Source organism: Schistosoma haematobium, chromosome 7 (genome assembly GCF_000699445.3).
Source record: "Schistosoma haematobium chromosome 7, whole genome shotgun sequence".
Taxonomy (NCBI): domain Eukaryota; kingdom Metazoa; phylum Platyhelminthes; class Trematoda; order Strigeidida; family Schistosomatidae; genus Schistosoma; species Schistosoma haematobium.
Genome location: NC_067202.1, coordinates 2,260,549 through 2,273,643, shown reverse-complemented (window position 1 = coordinate 2,273,643; position 13,095 = coordinate 2,260,549). Strand labels below are relative to the sequence as shown.

The 13,095-nt window shown below is 35.3% G+C and overlaps 1 protein-coding gene across 1 annotated transcript in view; it reads right to left on the bottom strand.

Moving 5' to 3' along the window:
• MS3_00009423 (uncharacterized protein) overlaps positions 1-6,425 on the bottom strand; it is a 38,030-nt gene extending 31,605 nt beyond the window's left edge. The window contains exons 1-2 of the mRNA XM_051217791.1: positions 6,364-6,425; positions 3,950-4,034 (exon numbers count right to left, since the gene is read on the bottom strand). The gene's annotated coding sequence lies outside the window, so the exon portion shown is untranslated. The remainder of the gene's footprint in view (positions 1-3,949; positions 4,035-6,363) is intronic.
• Positions 6,426-13,095: the final 6,670 nt, after the last annotated feature.

Sequence of the window (13,095 nt, the reverse complement as noted above, 5' to 3'; positions counted from 1 at the left end):
TGAAGCTGGGTGACACGGAATCGAATCCGCCAGGGAGCACCAGTGTCCTCAAGATTACAGGTACACCTTGCTGACGAGTGTCAAGTAGCATGAAACCTGGATCTAGGGTTTCGTGTTGACTACCTCCAACTACCATCTAATCTCAACATATATAAGTAGTATGTATTATTCACTAATAGAAAGTAGATGGTAGAATATAAAGAAGATTGAAGAGAACAGAATGAGAACAAAGAATGATTGATATGGAAACGAAAGAACAATGAAATATGAGACAATCGATTGATATTTTACAGAATGATGTATTTATTTTTACTGTATGTTATTCAGATATTCTGGTTAGCGCTTTTTAGCGAGTTAGTTTTCTACGGGATGGGGTAGCTAACCCCATGCCCGACCCTCCTTCTTTATCCGGGCTTGGGACCGGCAGTAGCCCCAGACGGGACTCCAGGCGGAGTTCTGTAATGTTGTAATGAAGTAGATTTGAATGTTCTTGTCTGTGTTCTCGTTCAGGTTATAAGAACGCCTATAAAACGTTTTAATATTTTTGATAATAATAATAATAATAATGGATAAAGATTATGCAATATCGCGAATTAATTATGATTGGACATTAACACAAATCACAAAAATAAAACCGTGATGGTGTATCCGATGCAGATGTGAAGGCGTAGATCGACAAAGAAAGAGCAGCATATTTACAATTGAAGACCATCTGGAACTCAAAACAACTGTTTGTCAAACAACAACAAGGTCAGGATTTTCAATACAAATGTCAACACAGTCCTACTGTATGGGGCAGAAACCTGGAGAACTACGAAAGTCATCATGCAGAAGATACAATTGTTTATTAACAGTTGTCTACGCAAAATACTTCGGATTCGTTAGCCAGACATTATTAGCAGCAACCAACTGTGGGAGAGAACAAACCAGATTCCAGTAGAATTAGAAATCAGGAAGAAGTACTGGAAGTGGATAGGATACATTTGAGGAAAGCATCCAACTACGCCACAACACAAGCCCTCACCAATTGTAATCCTCAAGGCCGAAAGAGAAGAGGATGATCAGAGAACTTATTACGTCGAGAAATGGAGACAGACGTGAGACGAATGAGCAATAATTGGATCGAGCTGGAAAGGAAGACTCAGGACAGAGTGAGTTGAGGAATACTGTTTGGCGATCTATGTTCCATTGGTAGTAACAGGAGTAAGTAAGTATGTCTTGTGTAAATTGCTAAGTAGTTACTTATAAACAGTTAATTAAATTGTCTGCCGACAAAAATAAGACCTCTAGTTCAAATATATCGTCGCAAATCAGAGTTTTTTTAACCTGCCTAAAATATATGATTATTAAGCCATCATAGTGATTGGAAGCATTCGATCGGGAATCCTGGAAATAAGCATCATGATATTTGGCACTCGTCAGTAAGTTATATCTGTAATCTGGAGGGCATTGATGCTGCTTGGCGAATTCGACCCTGAGTTGCACAGCTTCACAGTCGAAGACTACCACTGAACTGTTCAGGACGTAAATGACATAATGTAACGCTGAGATATATTTACAATTGACTGAACATTGAATACTGACAAACCAATGATATTTCAACGGTCAACAAATGGTTAACTACTCATAACCATCTTAATTTTAAATGTAATGTATGTAACTTCCAGTCATTTAGAATGGTAACAACATAACAACTTGATCAATGGAATTCGATGAGCACTGAATCAGTAGATAGGCATAAGACTGGTCATTAATCAGTGTTCATTGAATTAGTGTAAGAATTTTAAGGAAATATTTGGATTTTTAAAGTTTTCTTCTTGGATTGGTATAGGTTAGACAGCCGTTAAAAATCATGGAATACTGGATAGGTATCTCGTCACATCATGAGTCATATCAGAAGATCTAAACCAAGATCTTATAGGGCATGGAACCCTTTGTATCTAGCGCCAAGCGCTTAACATTAAGACTAATGGGGTCACACCCATTGGTTTATATATCTAACTTCAGTCATTGTACGAAGTATTGACTTTCTCATGGTGAAGCACTTACTTATTGATGTTATTAAAATACGGTTGCACAATACTGAGAATTGATCGCAGTTAGAAATACTAACCATTTCGATATCGTCTAAGTGATCATAAGATTAAATGTTCATCTGAAGATCTTCAGATCTTGAGTTTTATACCCTATAGAGTCATGGTTTCAATCTTCCGATGTGATGGATATCAAAACGTAATGTCTGTCAAATGCTTCCTAGTTTTCAATGATAATCTAACTGAAATCAGTTCTCAGTGCAAACTATGTTCATCAGCTATAGTAAACGAATTATTATATCAATAGTTGAGGTCATGAATCAAGTGAAGCTAAACCACCATGGAAACACTGGATGACCGTTTCGTCCTATTGTAGGACTCCTCGGCAGTGCGCATCCACGACCCCGCCTTGCGGGATTACTGAATGTCTATAAGCAAGTTCATATTACAAGACAATGAAACCAGCTATCTAACTGGACCTTCAATATAATTAAAACTAATTTCCCTTAGAAACTAGTGTCACTTAGAAAAATCATCAGTAATATATTGAATCGTGCTTTATAATACACACGTAATCATAAACAGTATCAATGGGTTTAAATACAAGGTATCAGCGGCCTATGCTCCATTGGGAGTAACAGGCGTAAGTAAGTAAGTAAGTCATATAGACTTTCCTCCTAGTGTCATTGTTACTTTACTAACTGAATGTCAACTGTACAAATAACCTTGGTTACAGTTAGTCACATAGACGATGTAAGCACTCCATCACCTATACAGTTTTTATTTACCATGTATTGATCATGTAACAAGGTGATTTAATAAGGAAACGACATAGTTATTTATAAATCATATATATATGGTATATGCTACTTATAATGACTGATATTAGTAGTATATAACAGAAATTGAAAGTGGAATACCTGTCAGTAAACGTTTGGAACGTTTAGAATATAGAGGAAATCGGTAAGCAATCCAAATAACAACGAAATTCAAAGGAATAGTGAATTGTATAAAGGATAATGCAAAGAAGTTGTACAAATATTGTGTTCAATGAATGGTTTCCATGTATATTTCAAAAGTACTGTGTGTTGGGTTAGATATGAAAATTATACATTCATTGTATTATTTACATATGTTCCTTCAGTTGAACTTTATATAATTCATGATCCTTTCAATTCTGTTTTTATTACAATTACTTTCTGTTAACAGTTCAGTTCTTGTCAATTTGATCTTTTCAATCATCTACTGCTAGACATTTCATTTCTGATTGATGTTACATACTACTTATATCTGTCATCATAAGTAGCATACAACATGAGGTTATTTATTTGAACACATAAATATTGGTACAAATGGGCATCGAATACATGTGTGACGCATAATGCACTTGATTTTTGTGTGTGGGCTGTGATACTAACCGGGTGTCTAAACTGAAGCAGGAGGTTTTCTTAGGAGGCCACACACGCAGCCTTCGACCTAAAGCTCTGATCCACAATGCAGTGGAGCAACCTAAGGAGGTACAGTCTCATAGTAGCCGGTGACCGACAATTGATTCATGCACTATTTATTCCGTCAGGATGTCGGAGCCTATGTGCATCATTGGTTTGGAACCAGGATTTCCCAAATCCCCTAAGTGGATCCTCCATATTCATCAACTCGGTTAAAGCACCGGACATTCGCATTTCATCCTGTGAATTTCGTAAACAACAGTAATACCGTGAGAAGGCAGTGAGTAGAACTCTCCTGACAGTGGTTGTATACGCGTGGTCATGTGAGAGCATTTCGAGAGGGCGAGCTAACTCTTCCCACTCTCTGCTGTATCAAAGCATTTGGGGCAACATACAGCATATTAGTATTATAAAATTAATGCATAGACAAATAGTTATCAATAGGTTTATTGTATTAACATAGATTACCTGTGAATATATCCTTGATAAATTTCAAAATACTGATTTGATAATGAATCCAATTTATCTGGGACACAATGGAAACACGTAGAATCTTAGCAAAATGTAAAAAGATGTGCAGTTTTACGAATGAACAATGATTGAATATATTCCTATAACATGTCGTTATTTCATAAACAATACCCCTGCCATGAGAAGGTGTTAAGTAGGGCATCCCTCACTTACATACTTACTTAGGCTTGTTACACCTCTTGGAGGTGGATAGACCACCCATTAACATTCTCCATTCAACTCTATCCTGGGTAATCCTTTCCAGTTCTTTCCAGTTGCTATTCATCTTTTTTCATATCTGCTTCCATTTCTCGACGTGTTATGTTCTTTGACTTTCTTTTTTTCTACTTCCTTTCAACATTCCAAATTAGTGCGTGTGCCTCTTGATATAGTTTAATGATTTCCATTATATATATACATGTTCTATCCACTTCCAATGTCCTTTTTTCTAATCTCTTCCTCATTTACAAGTTGGTTTATTCTCTTCCACAATAAATTGTTACTGATAGTAACTAGCCAACGGGTATCCTTGATAGTGGCTATATACTTGTGGCTATATAGTTGAAAATCTACTTAACAATGATACCATAACAATCCCTGAACAGAATAAGACCATAATAAGATCCCGATAGTTACCATTTATTATTCATATCCGGGGTTATATCACATATACTTAGATGTTCTTAAAGAAAAGAAAAGAATATTATGAATCTAACCAATTGATTGACTATTGAATTGTAAAATAGTAGTTGAGTAGTTTTTTTTGTGTAAATGACATAGTTTATGTGGAAAAAGTGAACAATGTTCCTCTTCTCCCCTCCCATTCTTTCTTCTTCTTCTCCTTGTTGGTGTTGTCCTTCTCCCCCTCGCTCTGTCTGTCTATCTTGTTTGTTTACTTGATTTATTGTTTTCTTTTTTTTAGTGATCAATCATATATCCTCATTTATATTTATTTAGTAGTATGTTTTGATTGATTTAAGATCAGGTTAGACCAGGATTGAAAATGTGGAATCACTGGACGACCTCAGCAGTGTTCATCCATGATCCTGCTCATTGGGTTCGAACACAGAGTATTCGGTCTCGAGAATGAACCCTTAGACCGCTGAGCTAGCCGTCATCCAACGGTGTTAATGTTTAAGCTCGACCAATCCATGAAATTGCATGACTATCCTCCATTGTATTGAGGTAGATATCTGTCTCTATCCAACACGGATTAACTCCACTGGTCAAGACTTTCTCACTAGAAGTCAGAGAATTCCTTCACAAAGCTATTCACTAGTGAGCTCATGGTGATTATCAGTTAAGGGTTGTAGAGATTATCAGAGTTTTTGATTGAGATCATGAACCACAATAGAACGAAATGGCTGTCCAGTAATTTCAGGTTTTCCATGGTTGTTTAGCTTCAATTGACTTATGAATTAAACTATTAAATAAATATATATATTCACAATTATGATCATGTTAACGAAATAATTCCAAGAGGTATCAATATATAGATCCAATGTGTTTGTGTGTAACTGATAAGGAACATGTTGTATAATCTGAACTAAAACATGTTCAACGGATCGCTATTGAAATGACTAGATAACGTCAGCGAACAAATTCACAATGAGGTGTGTATACAAACACATGTATTTAGCAAACGGTAATTAGTAAGACATATGAAGAAGTTAACAAGAATAATGATAGTTCACTTAAACAAATTAATTTAGTCAATATAGTGTATATATATACTGAATAGTTAATGAAAACAAAGATGGATAGGGGTTAGCAGTGAATTCTAGTACGTGTGTTTCGTCCTACTAGTGACTCGTCATCTGGATGTATCTGTATCACGAAATTGATGTTCACTCTCTGAGATTCGACCGGAGAACTGTTCGCTTCAAACTGTATTACATTATCCACTTAGCTAAGAAGTCTTGATAGTCATTTCCTTATACAGTGCGTTAACATTTAAATGGTAAGATTCAAGCAATCGATGCAAAAATGAATTAAAACTTCAACCTATTAAACAAGCTATTAACTACTTGAAATCAGTAGCTAAATAAATCAAATGATAGTGTTTGAAACAAATGGTATTATGTTCTTGTCTCAAAGTGAACATCGACTCTTTGATACAAGTACATCCAATTGACGAGCCTCAAAAATAGGACAAAATGTATATCCAAGTTCTTTTATAAGCAATGATAGATAGTGGCTAGCAATGGAATCCACGACGCGCGTTTCGTCCTATTTGGGACTCGTCAGCTGGATATTTCTATTGCTAATGACTATCTATCAATAACTTATAAAGAAATCTTGTCTTATATTAAATCATAACTCAGTTTCTATAATATAGATCAATGTTGAATAGAATTCCCAAAATGACTTACTTTACAAAGAAAAGCCTTTTAAGATTACTTTATCATATAGGTTATCTCATATATCATTTGGCTTATCAAATATATATATACATAGATACTTGGGTATATCTATGCAAATATGTAGGTACATTGTACATGAAACACATGATACTATGAAGCAATATGATACGCTTAGAAACACGTTTATTAGTGACTAATGAATTCCTTTTATCACATGGCAACTATTAATATTTAACTATAGACCATTATCATTATTATTAATCAGAATTTATTTAGAAAATATAGTTACTATGTGATTGTATTTTTTTGTGTCGTTTTTTTTGTTTTTGTTTTCTTCAATTAGTCAGTTATTCAATTATCGATATCTATTGTTCCTATGGCGTTGAATTATTTGACGGGGGGTAGGAGGGGTTGATATTGGGGGTGAGGGTTGTGGTAGGTATTATTTATACAACATAATAAAACTACCTTATGAATAAGAATATTTTTGCACATTTATATATTAATATGAAATGAGTTAAATGATAAACGATGAAAATGTAGTCAAAATACCCTGGTACAAACGAGAGTAGGGAGAGTTAGCTCTCTCTCTCTCCATATGCTTTCACATGACCACACGTATACAATCATTGACAGGGATGTTCTACACACCGCCTTCTTGCGACATTATTGTTGTTGATGAAATTGAGAGAAAGAAAAGCGAATATACGTCAGGAGCTTTAACCGGGTTGGTAGATATGGAGGATTCACCTAGGGCTGTTAGAAAATCCAGATTCCAATCTAATGGTGTATATGGGCTTCAGTATTCTGAATGCACAAATAGCATATGAAACAATTGTTAGTCACCGGCTACCATGAGACTACATCTCCTAACATTGCTCTACTGAATTCTGTATCAGACTTTTTAGATCGAAGGCTTCGTGTGTGACCCCCTAAAGAAACCACCTGCTTCTGTCTGAACACCAATGCAGTATCACAGCCCACACACACAAATTAAGTGACTTGTATATCGCATATGCATTCGGTTCCCCCTTGGTACCAATATTTATGTATCCAAATATAAATAACAAAATATTGTGATATAAAAGTTAATTTTTCTATTCCAGGTTGTTATCACCTAGATATTGACATACTTGTAGTAAATACCATGGTTATTAAATATGAATTTATGTATCATGATGTAGAGAAGATTCCAATCGAATTAATAAGGCAGCGAAGTGGATTACATGATGTCATTTGAAGTGAACTGTACTGAGTTCGAGTCGTAGAGTGAACATCAACTTCCAGATTCATTTGACGGGTCCTAAAATAGGACTTAACACGCGTTCTGGATTCCACTATTAACTCACCATCTATCTTTACATATAAAACTTTGTTTTAGTTACATAAATAAGGTTTGAGAAGGAAAATTCCAGAACACCGACCTAATAATTCGACCTCATTGAGTTATTAAACAGTAGATGATTATGTAATGAAGTGACCAGAAACAGGTTAATAATACTAAAGAAAGTTGGATTCAATGAATTATGAATTAACTAGAAATGACGATGATGTAATCACAACTGATTGATCACTCGATGGTGGTCAATCAATTGTGATTACATCTCAGTCCTACAGGAGGTCAGTTGCGGTCCGGATAGTTCAGTGGTAATGTCTCTGACTGTGAAACTGGGTGACACGGGATAGAATCCGTCAGGGAGCACTAGTTCCCTCAAGATTACAGGTACATCTTGCTGACGAGTGCCAAGTAGCATGAAACCTGGATCTAGGGTTTCGTGTTGACTACCTCCAACTACTATCTAATCTCGACAATGATGTAATTAAACGTGAGAGAGAGATTTGAAATAATGAATGAAGCAATAAAAGGGATATCATGTTACCATGACAAAGAAATATTTATTACTATCTCTTTTTAGCCACATAGATCTGGTTTCAAATATTTGATGGGAAAATTTCAAAAGATTGAAGTTTCATTGTTTGTTAATCATCTTGAAAGATTTCACTGTGTCCATTTGATGTCCTATATCAATGAGATATCATAAGATGACACTGCTGAATAGTTGTAATCCACTTGTCCTTATATGTATATTCTTTGAATCAAACATAGGCTCTCCTATATGTTCCACCAATGTAACTTCTTTGACGGATACATATGATTACGTATATACAGTTGATCGTACTATGAAAGAGATAGTTATGGACAAGGCAATCAATTGAGCCTCTGTATAAATACTAGTCAATACAGAAATAAGATACTGAAAATCCTTTTCTATACCATTAAAATAATCTTATCAGAAACCAATAATTCACACTCTCAACATTTTTGTATCAGGAATCCTCAAGGAATCTTCTCTGCTAGCCACTATTCATCATTGCTTATTATGGTTGTGAATTAAGGCCTGATCGAGGCAATACGTACAATATGCACATGTGCCAACAAGAGACTGATCAATTGCAGTCCTACGTAACAGTGGGAAGGTACAGGTAAACAGTACCAAGTGAATCTAAAATTTCACCCCGTTTCATAAGTTAGCGGCTATCAGGATTCAGTAACTAAATGGATAACGCGATGACGTTTGCAGTGGACGGTAATGGGTTCGAGTCTTAGGGAGAACATCTGACGAGTTACAGATAGGAGGAAACACGCGTTCTGGATTCCACTACTAGCTACTATCCTCATATTTGCTTAGAATGCTTGTGGCTTTAGGCAATAACGAGGTAATCCGTACAGGATACACCTATACCAAAAAGAAATTGATCGATTGCTTTCGTACACAACAATGGGAAGATACAAGCAAACAATACCAAATGAATTGCTGTGGTAAAGCTCAGCCTTTAGCTCTTCTACAGTTACTGCCGGTCTCAAACCCTGGTAAGGGAGGAGGGTTGGGCATTGCTGTAAAAGAATGTTATTATTAGTTGAAGCTAGACATTAACACCATTGGATGCCGGCTCAGTGGTATAGTGGTTAAGCGCCTGGTGCGAGACTGGTAGGTCTTGGATTGGAATCCCTCGAGGCGGGGTGATGAATGCGCACTACTGAGGAGTCCCGTGCCAGGACGAAACGACCGTCCAGTGCTTTCAGGTTTTCCATGGTGGTTTAACTTCAACTGACTCATGATCCCAACTATTGAGATTATTATTTTTTTATATATTCTGATTTATTCTTCATTTTCAAATGCCAAATATTAGAATTCTTCATACATTATGATAAATAAAACTTGGTGCCTTGTGTTGCTTATCACTAAAATTAAAGAAGATTAGTTGACAGTTTTAAGAATTACAATTGATTGATTGTTATTGGTAACACAAATCAATATAAAGATTAGACAATGCTTCATCCTGCCATTGAACACTTCAACAGTATGCATTTACGAGCGAAGTATCGATTCCGAGCGGATGTGCAATGTTGTTATGTCCCGATACACATAAGGAATGGTAACTTTTGGGATCCATTTATGGACCAATACTATGCGCATATTTTTATCCTTTCATTGTTATGTAAGTAAACTATTCATATTCATATTCCTCTTATTATAAGCTTTATTTTGACCTATGAACTATTATTATACGATTTACCATTCTTGAATTATGCCCTGACTATCGATTACGATCTCCCACATTCACAGCCACATTTGGCTAAATCTTGTACAAATATTGTTTCCTATATTATTGGTACGATGTAGTCTGCTTGGTTGGTATATAAACCCAGTCTGTTCGAAAAAAAGATTCATATTGCAGAAGCTGAGATTGGTGTTTTGGACTTAACAGGCAGGGAAAAGAGCAGATAAGGAATCTAGACTGCTCATACGGGTTTACGCGTCATTGACCCGGTCGATAATTCACTACTCTCTTATTAGCGGTATCGTTACGTTATACATTAACAGGGCAAACAGGTCACAAGTTATAACAAATGTTGAGGAGTTTCATACTAGAATGAAATAGCTGTCTAATGCTTTCTAATATTTAACTTTGATTCGTTTGTGAATTCATTAGAATTCAATCATTATGACAAAATTTTATACTGATGATCCATTTATCTGTCTAAATGTATTTATATTGTAGTGTCGGTTACTATGTGAAGCCCATATACCCTATTCTAGCTTCTGAACAGGTCAATTCATTCATTCATTTATTCTTCTTGAATCACATTCTGACCATGTCAATTATTCACTTATCAACTCTGATTGTTTTCATATGAGCGTATGTGTATGTACCCTACTTATCCTATTCATCACATATCTGTAACTTATTGTTGTGTGACTATAAATATTGATTAACATTTGATTAAATCGAGTTGGCTTACAAGCCATCTTCATTTCGCATCCTTTTGTTTCATTTCGCTCTCTCTACTTCACTTCAATCGCTGCGATCCTCTGATTGTCTGTTCCGAACAACAAGTATACGAAATATATGTATTCAAATCTTCATTCTTCTATTTGACTTATTTTAATTACATTATTCACTAACGGCGATTAAGTCGATGGTTATATACGAAGATTGATGATATGTATATCACAGTAACATTTGTATAAACTGATTGAATTCAGACATACAGAGAGCCAGTAAACTATTACATATCAATATAAATATAATTTTAATCCTTATTTGAGTAGTATCAGAAGGAGTTTTTTTGGCGATTGTAGTAATTTCAATAGTTGAGATCATAAATCAATTGAAGCTAGACCACTATGGAAAAACTGGAAGCAACTAGATGGCCATTTCGTCCTATTTTAGGACTCCTCAGTGTCAGTGCGCATTCACAACCTCGCCTCGTGTGATTCGAACCCAAGACCTATCGGTCTCGCACACAAGCGCTTAACACAATTGAAATGATACAAGTTAGTGTTTCAGGATGTTTACACTTTATAGTTTGTATAAATGATATATGAAATTACTTTGGTGTGGTTAAACCTTTTCTATATTTAAATGCTCTTAAGTAGTGTATTCACCTTCTAATCATAAGTTAAAACCATGCACAAAACGATATCATTTTGGAGCCCATTAAGATGGCGCACAGTTGTGCTCAAAATAAAAGTTGAAACTTAACACTGCATGCTGTGGATGGATTGATTTTGCTAATCATTTTCTTAACCCAGACTCTATCATAAACCGTAAGATGTTATTTAAGCTTCTCATTGTGATGAACTTAGAACTTGGATGTTCCCATAAATTGTCTTTCTCAGAATAGGTCTCTATAAATAGACATCCAAGCTTCAGTGATTTCTTGGTAATATACTTCATAGCCACGATAACAACGAGTAATGTATTTCAATGTACAATATAGATGTTCGACTACTTTTAGAATGCTGTACGTTTTTTTCTTCACAGTGTTTACATTCAGGATAAATGAAGGTAAGAATTCATTTAGCTGAGATTTACACATCACATTCTTGAGTGCAATTGTTATGGGGCCCTTTAATTTTGTTGTCATTTAGATCGGACGATGTTCGTTGACGGGCTCTCCACTTTAGTGGCCCGTGGATCTGACGCCAATTTAGATCGTATGAATGCGATAAGACGAGCACACACATATGAGCTCATATAAAAACAGCCAAGATTGATAAGCGAATAAATAACAAGGTCAGAATGTGACTCAAATAGAATGAATAGAATGGGCTGTCCGACAGCTAGAATAAGATATATGGGCTTAACATAATAACTGACACTACATTGTACAATCAATTATATATCCAGCTATAGTCAACATAGACTTTACTCTTCAAAGGTATTTACATTCATTGATACAATCCAATATACTGAAATGTCTAGTATTCTAGCATCTATAACTGATTATCATTAGTAAAGCTATCCCCTTTTTAAATCTTCTCTCTATGTGAATCACTATACAAGTGAAGTTTTAAGACGTTGGAATAAGATGTCACAATGTTTCCAGGAAATAAAGTTATTATTGTAGTGACCTACTTTTATCAAGAGAACGCGATTGGTGTAATGGAAACAATTATTATTATTATAACCAATTGTACCAGTGATTGTTTTACTGTACTTATTTGTTTAACTCTACCAAAATACATACATTCTTCTATTGATTGTGACCTTGTACGAATTCGGTTACGTTCAGTAACCACACTTGTACTACTTTGGCACGATCTCGGTATTCTTTCGATACCACTAGATCGCCAATAAATACATCTCGACTACAGCGACCAACTGCCTTTTGATATTTGGCTTACGGGGGATCTTATCGGTTAACTGACACATAGTCTTCCTGTAGTGGTGATCATGATCAACTGCAACTCGACGCCACACTACACTATCATCATGTTTTTGTTGTATCAATGTTTATCATTAGATTGAAACAGCTTAAAATGTGTTTACACCTTTGATTATATCCCATTCCTTTAGTGAAATGATAAAGATATTGAATGTTTAATCGCTGCTTTAATAAGAGCATGTAGTGACTTACTTTTATTAAGAGAACGCGATTAGTTTAATGGAAACAATCATTATTATTATAACCAATTGTACCAGGGATTGTTTTACTGTACTTGAGCTACATCATTTCGAAAAATTTACTTGTTATTATTAGCTTCATTCAATATGATAATTTTAGTACAATACAGAGTTCTCAGCACAAAGTATTTCAATAAGTTTCCGTTTCTTATTCCTTGATCGACTAATACACTTACTTACGCCTATTACTACCAATGGAGCATAGGCCACAGATCAGTATTCTCCAACTCACTCTGTCTTGAGTCTTCCTTTCTAGTTCTATTCAAT